The sequence below is a fragment of the Rhincodon typus genome, chromosome 8 (assembly GCF_021869965.1).
Source record: "Rhincodon typus isolate 14 chromosome 8, sRhiTyp1.1, whole genome shotgun sequence".
Lineage (NCBI taxonomy): Eukaryota > Metazoa > Chordata > Chondrichthyes > Orectolobiformes > Rhincodontidae > Rhincodon > Rhincodon typus.
The window spans coordinates 80,180,541-80,191,731 of record NC_063339.1 but is presented as its reverse complement, the minus strand read 5'-3'; positions in this window follow the sequence as shown (position 1 = coordinate 80,191,731).

Below are 11,191 nucleotides of genomic sequence, written 5' to 3'. Positions count from 1 at the left end.
AACTTAGCATGACTTAGCACTTGATTACAACTTCAAATTGAATACTGGAATTAAGAGATTAAGGGAGCTCAGACAGGAATTGAAAGTGTAGTTCCATTATTTTTGATTTTCCCAAACATTTTCAGCCTCAGGAACAGAAACTTACTCTGCCATAGGAAAACTCCTAGTTATTTGGTGAGTATCTATTAAGTGACTAAGATGAATTCTATTCCTAAGTTTCAATGTGGAATAACAACCAATGGTAAGATGAATAAAATATATAAAACCATAATTAAAGATGTAATTAAATAAGATGATTAAATAGTTACTTAGACCACAATAAAGATGGTGTCACAATGGGAGTTTCTGGATATCAATTCGGTTTAGAGCAAACATTTCTGCAGCAAGTGTTTGAAGTTTGAGCAACTTTGGTTCAGATTTTCTGAGCTGGAGATGAAGCTACAGGCACTGCAACAGATCAGGGAGGTGAAAGGTTACCTGGTTCCTTTATACCAGGAGGCAGTCACAGCACCTCGGGTTTGGTCACCAGATTTAGCTAGTAGTCAGGAACAGGACATTGTGTCTGTGAGACAGTTAAGGGGACCTGGAAGGCCAGAGCAGAGGAGCCTTTGCAATTCTCTGACAGGTTTGAGGTTCTTTCAACTTGTGTGGATGAGAGTGAGATAACTGACCATGGCACAATAGTACATGAGGCCATTCAAGAGGCAGGAGTAAGAAGGAACCTATGGGATAATATAATGAGGGGAAATGACATCATACTGTATAGCAAAGAGTGTGAGCCCAAACCGTATTCCTGCCCAGTGCCGGGGTTCAAGTCTGAAAAGGAACTTGCAATTGGAGGGAGAGCATCCAGTTATTGTGGTACATGTAGGTACCAATGTCAACAGCAGGCCAACGAAAGAGTTTCTGCATAGTCAATATGAGGAGCTAAGCACCAAATTAAAAAGTAGAACCTTAAAGGGCATAATCCCTGCATTATTTCTTGAGCTTCATGCAAATTGGCAATAGACCATATCAGATTAGAGACATTAATGTGTAGCTCAAAGACTGAAGTGGGAGAAGTGGGTTCCAGTTCTGGGTCCACTGGCACCAGGACTAGGAAAAGTGGATTCTGTATTGCTGACTGTGCTGGGACCAGTGTTCTTGTGAACTGCACAACTAGGGAAGTAGAGAAGATCTTAAATTAAATATTGGGCAAAAGGGATCAAATTTGGAAGGACTTAGTAACTAAACAGTAGAGTTAAGGCCAAAGAGAAAGGGATTAATATGGGAAATGATCAATATATTGTGACAGGACGATGTAGAGTACAACCAACAGATAAGACTAGAATTTATGAAAAGAATAAAGGTTTTGTATCTGAATACATGTAACATTCAAAACAAAACAGATGAACTGAGAGCACAATTAGAAAAGAATATGTACAATTTGGTATCCATTATAGAGACATAACTACAGGATGACAATATGTGGGAGCTAAATTTGGAAGGTTACAGGACACTTAGGAAGGACAAAAAAAAGGAAAAGGTGGAGAGGTGGCTCTGTTAGTTCATTAACTTATTACACAATAGAGACGAATGACCAAGGTTCAGAAAACCAAGATGTGGAAATAGTTTGGGCAGAAATGAGAAATTATAAAGGCAGTTGGGGTCGCATGGTTGCTCAGTGGTTAGCACTGCAGCGTCATAGCACTGGGGACCTAGGTTTGATTCCAGCCTTAGCTCACTGTTTGCGTGGAGGTGCACCTTCACCCCATGTCTCTGTGGGTTTCTTCTGGGTGCTCAGGTTTCCTTCCACAGTCCAAAGATGCTCAGGTTATGTGGATTGGCCAGGCTGATTGCCTATAGTGACCAGTGGATTAGCAAGATTAGCAAGTGGGAAATGCAAGGTTACAGAGACAGAGTAGGGACAGGAGTCTGGGTGGGATGCTCTTCAGAAAGGTAGTAGGGGCTCGATGGGCCAAATGGCCTGCTTCCACACTGTAGGGATTCTATGAAGAAGCCACTGTGGGAGTGATGTACAGGCCCCCTAACAGTAAGCACATGATAACATGAAGGAAGAAATAATGAGAGTCTGTCAGAATGGCACGGTGATAATCATTGGATATTTTAATCTACATATTGTTCAAACAGGTAGCATAACAGGAGTTCATTGAATATTTTCAATGCTTTCGTAGAAAAGCATGATTTGTAGCTGACCAGAAAGCAGGCTATTGTTGACCTAGGTTTGTGCACTGAGGAAGGATTAATAAATTATTTCACAGTGAAGGTGCCCTTAGGAAGCAGCAACCATAACATGATTGAATTTTACATTCAGTTTGAAAGAGAGAAAATCTAAAGTTTAAAAACTAAATAAGGGGAATTATGAGGGCATGAAAACAGAGTTGGATAAAATGAATTGCCAAATTAGTTTAAAGAATAGTCAATAGAGATGGAGTGGCAGGCATTTAAGGAGATATTCCAGAATAACTAGAATAGATACATCTCAACAAGAAGAAAATTTCCATGCGTCAGATTGGAAATGCCAGACCAGTATCAATACTAAGAATTTAGCTGAAGCCTTACCTCAACTATAGCCACTTCTGTACCTTAATAACATGGGAGAGAAATCCAGAAAAGGACCCAGTAAAAATACGCTTGTGAACATAATGCAACAAATGTCCCCTCGTCAACAAATGTCCCCTCGTCTGACATGGGAAGACACTCTGAGACAATACCTTTTTAAAAAGTGGCCCAAATGGGCACAATTCTGCAACAGCCTAGGCTGGCCCTGGTCCACAGGTTCCATGGTCCATGACATATGGCAAAAAACTCGTAACAAATTAAGAAAGAAGGCCACTGGGATAACCACAGTGACAGTACGCAGTCTAGATCATTTCTGTGCCCGACTAGCTGAGAATAGATAGCTGCAGGAGTGATTAGAAATCACTACTGATGAACTGGAAAAGTTAAAACTTGTTGTTAAAGGCCAGGACACCAGAATACAGGAAAACCTGATCCACACGGGTCGATTCCACACCCAATATGAAAAGGCCTATTCAAGGGAAAGAAGGGCACTCAGGGACTGGAGAGCAGCCCTGTCCCACATTGATTGCCTAGAACAGCAATGTAAACAGCTGCAGGCTGCAGTAAGAGTGCTGCACAGCTGTAACACAGAAAAAGTCATGACTGTTACAACTGGGAAACATGCAAAGTCGACAAAAGAAAAGAGAATTTAAAGAGCCAGTTATTGGCCCGTAAAGGCATAAGATGTGTCTTTTGGGTAGCACCAAACATGGGAGATAGTGAGAGGTCAGACAAGGAGGCATCAATACAGGTCCCAGATATATCCACCAGGAAGGAACATCTATTAGGACAGCTACCACCTTTCCCCGAAGCTGCAGGCCCATCAGCTCCCCCTCCTCTGTTCTAGAACCCATGGATCTCCTGGTCAACTGGTGCAGAAACAACCAAAACCATGTTGTCTATACAACCCCCTTGTCCAATACCCAACTGGCCAACTTTGCTAAGAAGGCCACAGTCTTCAACACCACTTCTTACCCTTATTCCTTCTTTGATGGAATTTATCAGCAAGGGGTATTGCATAGCTTAGATGAGGAGGAACAAACCAGGTTTGTCATTATGTGCCTAACAGAGCCTCAAATAATTGGCAGCAGAACGGACAGCAGTCTTAGTTGCTGACAGCCATGATGGAAGGATCCCATGGATGGGCTTGCATAAGTGCCTCCAATGGAAGGGAACATCCCACCTCTTTTGGCTGCTGTCTGTGGCTCCAATTCACCAGGATATTCGGGAATATGGATTGATCTCAACTCACTGATCAACAGCGAGTAAATTGGGTATGTACTCTCAGTATACACACTGCTGACAGTGGAGCACAGGCATGTGAAGCATTTGACCTGATGGAATTCCACCATACTGAAGCCTGGGCTCTACAAATACTAGTCCTAGTGTGGGAGAGGAAAGTTAAGGAACAGGACAAGGTAAAGCAAACACTCTGCATAACTGCCCTCCACACAACCCACAGCCCACCTCCAGCCTGGAGGAACAAGTTCAAAGGCAGAAATAAACAATTTTTTTCAATTCATTCACTGTGTGCCACTGGCTAGACCATCATTTATTGCCCATCCCATGAGAGTCAATCATATTGCTGTGGGTCTGGAGTCACATGTAAGCCAGACCAGGTGAGGATGGCAGTTACCTTCCTGAAAAGGCATTAGTGAACCAGATGGGTTTTTCCCTGACAATCAATTCATGTTCATCATTAGACTCTTAATTATAGATACTTATTGTATTCAAATTCCATCTGCTATGGCAGGATTTGAACCTGGGTCCCCAGAACATTATTCTGGTCTCTGGATTATCAGTCCAACAATAACACCTCTAGGGTGTCACCTCCCCTTAGGTAAATGTAGAAAACCAAATAATAAACCCCATTTATATGAGTCCCTGTGCCCCCTCATCACCCCCCCACCACCACCACCACTCCAAGAAGAGGGGAACTCCCACTGTTGAAATCCAAGCCCAATCTGTGCTACAACTGTAGCCGAACAGGTCATTTCCCTTGGGACTGCCGGGCACCTATGATTCCAACTTCGCGATGGGAAGACTGGGAAGATAGACCAACACCCTGGGTACCATCTGGACAGCAACAGCTAAAGTGAAAACAGGCTTTGGTTTACACGTTGAGGATCACAGACGCATCCCTGTAACTGTCTCTCACATCTGCTCCTGGGTTAAAATACAGCAAGCCCACTGCTCGCACCCTGCTAAACATAAAGGCTGCTCAAATGGTCGCAGAAATAAAAATTGGCACAAAAAACACAAACTGAGTTGTGCCTTTTCAACAACAAAGCTCCCCCTTCCCAATACAAAGTGGGGCAACAAGTTATGCTCCAAGTCTATCAGCCCGATTCATTTCAAGCTCCCAGATTTTCAGGACCACACTTCAGTGTGGATTAAAGTGGATGAGGTCAGCCTTTCAGGAAATAAGCTTGTGCTGGACTCAGGCAAAATGGGCTGGTAACACAAGTCCAATTCTGCCCAAAATAACTTCTACCAGTTCCACACCACACTCAGGGAGATAGATCCCGGTACTAGCTCTGTGTGAGATGGTCCTGGTAATCCCTCAGGCCTGTCCACCCAGGGGCAGACCACAACTCTACAGGTTCAGAACATGTGGCCAATTATCAGAATGCGACCAGTCCTAGGAACACAATCCTCCTCTGCTCATTCGGATAGTCAGTTCCAATGAGGAGGCAGACCCATCAGGTCCTCGCTCAACAGAACCACACAACTCAATTGTCACCATCCACAGAAAGTAGCCCCAACACCCGTCCATCATACACTGCTATATAGCACCACTTTGCTGCCCAAGTCACTCAGTGGTTTTATAAAAATTATTTTTATTTTACAACTAGCCAGCCCAAATGCAGCTGCAAAAAAGGGGCATATTTTATGTTGCCATATTTATCTACAGATAAAAAAGGCGGGGAGCCAGAAATGGGTGATAATTTGAGTAATGTTACTCAAAAATATGAATTGGATACTGAATAATTATATTAACAGGAATAATTTGTGATCTTTTTTAGGAAATGTGTCAGAGAAACTACTCCAAGGCAACAGTGAAGCCTACTCCTCAAAGCCTTTTATTTCTGTTATGTATAAGTGCTACTGTTTTATGTAAAAGCATTGTGTGCGAAATTGTGAAATGGAAATATCCAGGATACCTACTGCATGACCCACCTGTGCATGGGATGTTCTGGGTTTACCCGGAGAAATTGGTTATATTTGGGTGTAATAATGACCTTATGGTGCACAGAAAGCCCAATGGGAGCTCCACATTTTGTTACACGAACGTAGGGATCACAGATGATTGGAGGGAGTTCTCTGAGAACAGGTACTTGACAGTGAGATGCCTGGCACACAGCCTGGACAAAGGATTAGAGTTAGACTGACGATGCCCCAGGAAGCCCCACCAGGGAGAATTTCTGAAATTGAAATTACAAATGGACCATAGCCAGCAGTAAAGGCCCTTTCCACAGTTTGTCCTGTAAGCATCCCAGGTCCCTGTTTACCCAAAGGCAAAGTTTTGTTCAACTCACAGGTAAACAGGTGAAGAGGGGTTTTGGTATGCTTGCCTTTATCGGTCAGTGCTTTGAGTATAGGAGTTGGGATGTCATGTTGCAGCTGTACAGGACATTGGTTAGGCCATTTTGGAATACTGTGTTTAATTCTGGTCTCTGTACTGTAGGAAAGATGTTGGTAAACTTGAAAGGGTGCAGAAAATATTTACAATGTTGTTGCCAGGTTGGAGGGTTTGAGCTATAAGAAGAGACTGAATAGGCTAGGGCTATTTTCCCTGGAGCATCGGAAGTTTAGGCGTGACCTTATAGAGGTTTATAAAATCATGAGGGGAATGGATAGGGTGTATAGCTAAGGTCTTTTTTCCAGGGTAGGGGAATCTAAACAAGTGGGCATAGGTTTAAGATGAGATGGAAATACATATAAAGGACCGAAGGGTCAACATTTTCACACAGAGTGGTGCATATATGGAATCAGCTCCCAGAGGAAGTCGTGGAGGCTGGTACAGTTACAATATTTAAAAGGCACTTCGACGGGTAGATGAATAGCAAGAGCTTAGAGAGATATGGGCCAAATGCTGACAAATGGGACTAGATGAATTTAGGATACCTGGTCTCATGGATGACTTGGACCGAAGGATCTATTTCCATGCTGTACATCTCTATGACTCTGTGACAATATCCAACACAAATTAATACCAGTAATAATGGTCTTATCCAGGACCCAGCTACTGGAGTGGCGTCCATCCCCACTGAAACGACTCGCACCTGACCCAGAGGATACTGGGATGATGGATATGAGGGTGAACCATGACACGTAAGTAATCAGTGTAGGAGAAGGGAATTCCTTAATGATCTAACTACAGCATAATGGGCAGATGTCAACAGTTAATACACTTGATTTGGTTAATTTAAGTAATAAACTCAGGATCTTGACCCAAAAGTCAAACAGCTATGGAGGAACTAAATGAGGACCACCAGCAGCAGACAGCAGGATAATTGAAAGGCATTCAGGCTAGCCTCCATCTAGTGACTATCCTCGAAGGTCATGCAAAAACCATCATTCAGATCATCCAAAATTGTGGATGACAGTAGGCTGCCAAAATTGCACCCTGTAAGTAACTATGGAAACTGGATGGTTGAGGAATTGAAGGAGGATCTGAGGCAGGCTGGGCAGGGGAAAATCCTGTCCTGGATCAGTGAAGAATAGCTGGAGCATCTGATCCAGGAAACATGCCAACATTTTGCAGCTCCATTTGAGGCACTTCATCAAGATATGGTTCAATTAGAGCTGCAAGGACATTCTTGGCAAGTTCCTAGGGCTTGGTACAAGGGATTCCAATGATTCCTAGTGACAGAGTGGAGTTGAGAACCTTTGAGATCAATAAAACATTGGCATTATGAAGAAAGGAATATGGCTGGGGTATCACGATACTCTCCGATATGCTGTAGAAAGAGAGTGAATATTGGTAGGGCCACTCTAAGTAAATGCAAACAAACAGACCATACCATAGAAGAAGGGTTCTGAAGAAGGGTTACTGGACCAAAAACTCTGATTTTTCTCCACAGTTTCTGTTTTTGCTTGTGACTATACCATTGTAGGCCCATATACCTTGTATATGCCAATGAACATGCCTTGTGTAGTTTAAAAACAAATCGTGATTTGAACTGTACTTCAGAGGCTAGGTCTCTGAGGACCAATATCCTGAGAGGCTCATAATGGGGTTGGGTTGGGGGTGCAAAAGTGAGAATACTGTGTCACCATCTCACTCCAGAAGTACCAGAGCGGGATTCAGCCTGTAAAACCAACACCACTTTTTGTATTAAACGTCATATCCCTGCATAGATTGGTCTAATAGAATGATTGTTGTCTACCAAAGACAAGTGATGTTCGTAACACAAGTGATGAATTGAAAGAATCTCCTGAGGAATATTTTGAAAAATATGACACTGGTATAAAACTTTTACCTGAAAGATTAGATCAAGTCCGAACAAAGTTAAGGAGTGCCTACCAAACTGTTGTGAAAATAATACAAAAGAGTTGAAAGATGAGATTTAACACACCATTTGGTGGGATGACTTTTGGAACTGGGGCTCAAATCTACAAATTCATCCATGGATTCAGCTCCTCTCATGTCTAGCTGTTCCTAATTGGACTCACCTGGACATACCTCAATATACTAGCAGTTAAGATTGTAGGCTGGAAAAGACAGATATCCCAACGGATGGGCATGCTCACCATTAATAATGCCTGTCCACACAGCCAGAGGCTGTAAGATGGATGAGACTCCCAGTGTTCTCACTATTGTCACTTCTATTTGTTCTGATTACCAAATGTTGACTATGCACCACAATCTTGTGTGGATTATGACAGGATTTTCTTTTTTTTGTACATACAGTTATATCACTTTGTGATGATACTATAGCTTGAAGAGATGTATTTTGTCCTGTCTTTTTTATGAAGAAAGGTTGAGAAAGATGTGATGCTCAATCTACTCAGAGCCAATAAAGTGAACAGTTTGTGAAGTCTTGGTTTTTTTTTTAAAGTTGGAACAATAGAAGCAGCCTGAATGGGTGGGGTCAAGCTTCCTCAGAACGAGGATTTTTAGTTTTAGTTTTTCAGTAGAAATTGCTAGAGTCTTGAATCTGGGTTTGGAAGTCGCTACTCCCTGCTTCTCTCGCTCTCTGTCTCTCTCTCTTTCTCAGAGTTTTCTCTTGATGTTTTTCCTCCTGGACTGGAGAGTTGCATGTGAGATAATCTATTTTACTGAATTTGCCTTTGCCAAAGAAGTGTTTATGGGATGTTACTGTATTGAAACAATTGCTGTTTAGTGGTTAAATAATAAATTATTCTGTTAAGTTTTCCAGTAGAGTTAAGTTATTCCAATTTATTCTACCTTGTGTTATATTTTAACTTTGTTTATGAATAAAATAGGTTTTGCTTCAAAACTGGTAGTTTGACCAATCAAATTGCATCCAGATTGCAATACTTGCCATTTGCCTTTAAAATAGGAAAAATGGTAGGGTCTAAGCTATCTCCTTAATATATTTGAAGGAGGCTTGGTCTGGTCCATAACAACTTAACTGGCGTATGACAACAGGCTTGACCAATGTACATAATGGCTTTTAGCTTAACATGTAGCCTCCGCTGACATCAACCTGAACAAAATTTTACAATTAAGTTTGAATCTCATTCACACAAGGTAACTTGACCAACAGCAAGGGATGCTGGGTACATTGGCCAAGTAAAACTTTGAAATCACAAAACCCTGACACCAGACACTTGGCACTAAAGACTTTAATATAGTGTAAAAGACATAAGCTGTCAACAGTCATCCTTGATAGACATAGCTCATCAATTATTCAAAAAATCAATGCATATTAGCAAACAAGAACCAGATATTCAAAACTAAAACAATGGAACAAAAATTAACAGGACATTTAGCGATTAACAAAGCCATCCAAACCATCGGTAGCCATTGAGCAGGATCTTCTGATTGGCTAAAGCCATAGAAAGATCCAGAAGCTAGGGGAAAAGATACAAAAATAAGACTTATCTGTAGATCAAACAGCAGACCTTCTATGGCGCACTGACCTCTACATCGCCAAGGCCAGTCACCAACTCTCCGACACCTCCTCCTTTGATCATGACCCCACCCCTGAGCACCAAACCATCAACTCCCAAACCATCCACAACCTCATCACCTCAGGTGACCTCCCACCCATGGCCTCCAACCTCATCGTTCCCCAACACCACACCGCCCGCTTCTATCTCCTTCCCAAAATCCACAAACCTGACTGCCCTGGACGACCCATTGTCTCCGCCTGCTCCTGCCCCACCGAACTTATCTCCACCTATCTCAACTCCATTTTCTCCCCCTTGGTCCAAGAACTCCCTACCTACGTCCGTGACACCACCCACACCCTCCACCTGCTCCAGAACTTCCAATTCCCCGGTCCCCAACACCTCAGCTTTACCATGGACGTCCAGTCCCTACACACCTGCATTCCCCATACAGATGGCCTAAAGGCCCTCCGCTTCTTCCTGTCCCGCAGGCCTGACCAATCCCCCTCCACTGACACCCTCATCCGCTTAACCGAACTCGTCCTCACCCTCAACAGCTTCTCTTTCAATTCCTCCCACTTCCTACAGACAAAGGGGGTGGCCATGGGTACCCGCATGGGCCCAAGCTATGCCTGCCTCTTTGTAGGTTACGTGGAACAATCCCTCTTCCGTACCTACACTGGCCCTAAACCCCACCTCTTCCTCCGTTACATTGATGACTGTATCGGTGCCGCCTCGTGCTCCCACGAGGAGCTCGAACAGTTCATCCACTTCACCAACACCTTCCACCCCAACCTTAAGTTCACCTGGACCATCTCTAACACCTCTCTCACCTTCCTGGACCTCTCTGTCTCCATCTCGGGCAACCACCTAGAAACCGATATCCATTTCAAGCCCACCAACTCCCACAGCTACCTAGAATACACCTCCTCCCACCCACCTTCCTGCAAAAATGCCATCCCCTATTCCCAATTCCTTCGCCTCCGCCGCATCTGCTCCCAGGATGAAGCATTCCACTCCCGTACATCTCAGATGTCCTCGTTTTTCAAGGACTGCAACTTCCCCCCCTCAGTGATTGAGAATGCCCTCAACTGTGTCTCCCGTATTTCCCGCAACTCATGCCCGCAATAACAACTAAAAAAGAATCCCCCTCGTCCTCACGTACCACCCCACCAACCTCCGGATCCAACGCATCATCCTCTGACACTTCCGCCATCTGCAATCCGACCCACCACCAAAGACATTTTTCCCTCCCCACCCTTATCTGCTTTCCGGAGGGACCACACTTTCCATGACTCCCTTGTCCACTCCACACTCCCCTCCAGCTCCACCACACCCGGCACTTTTCCCTGCAACCGCAGGAAGTGCTACACCTGCCCCCACACCTCCTCCCTCACCCCCATCCCAGGCCCCAAGAAGACTTTCCACATCAAGCAGATGTTCACTGCACATCTGCTAATGTGGTATACTGCATCCGCTGTACCTGTTGTGGACTACTGTACATCGGGGAAACCAAACGGAGGCTCGGGGACCGCTTTGCAGAACA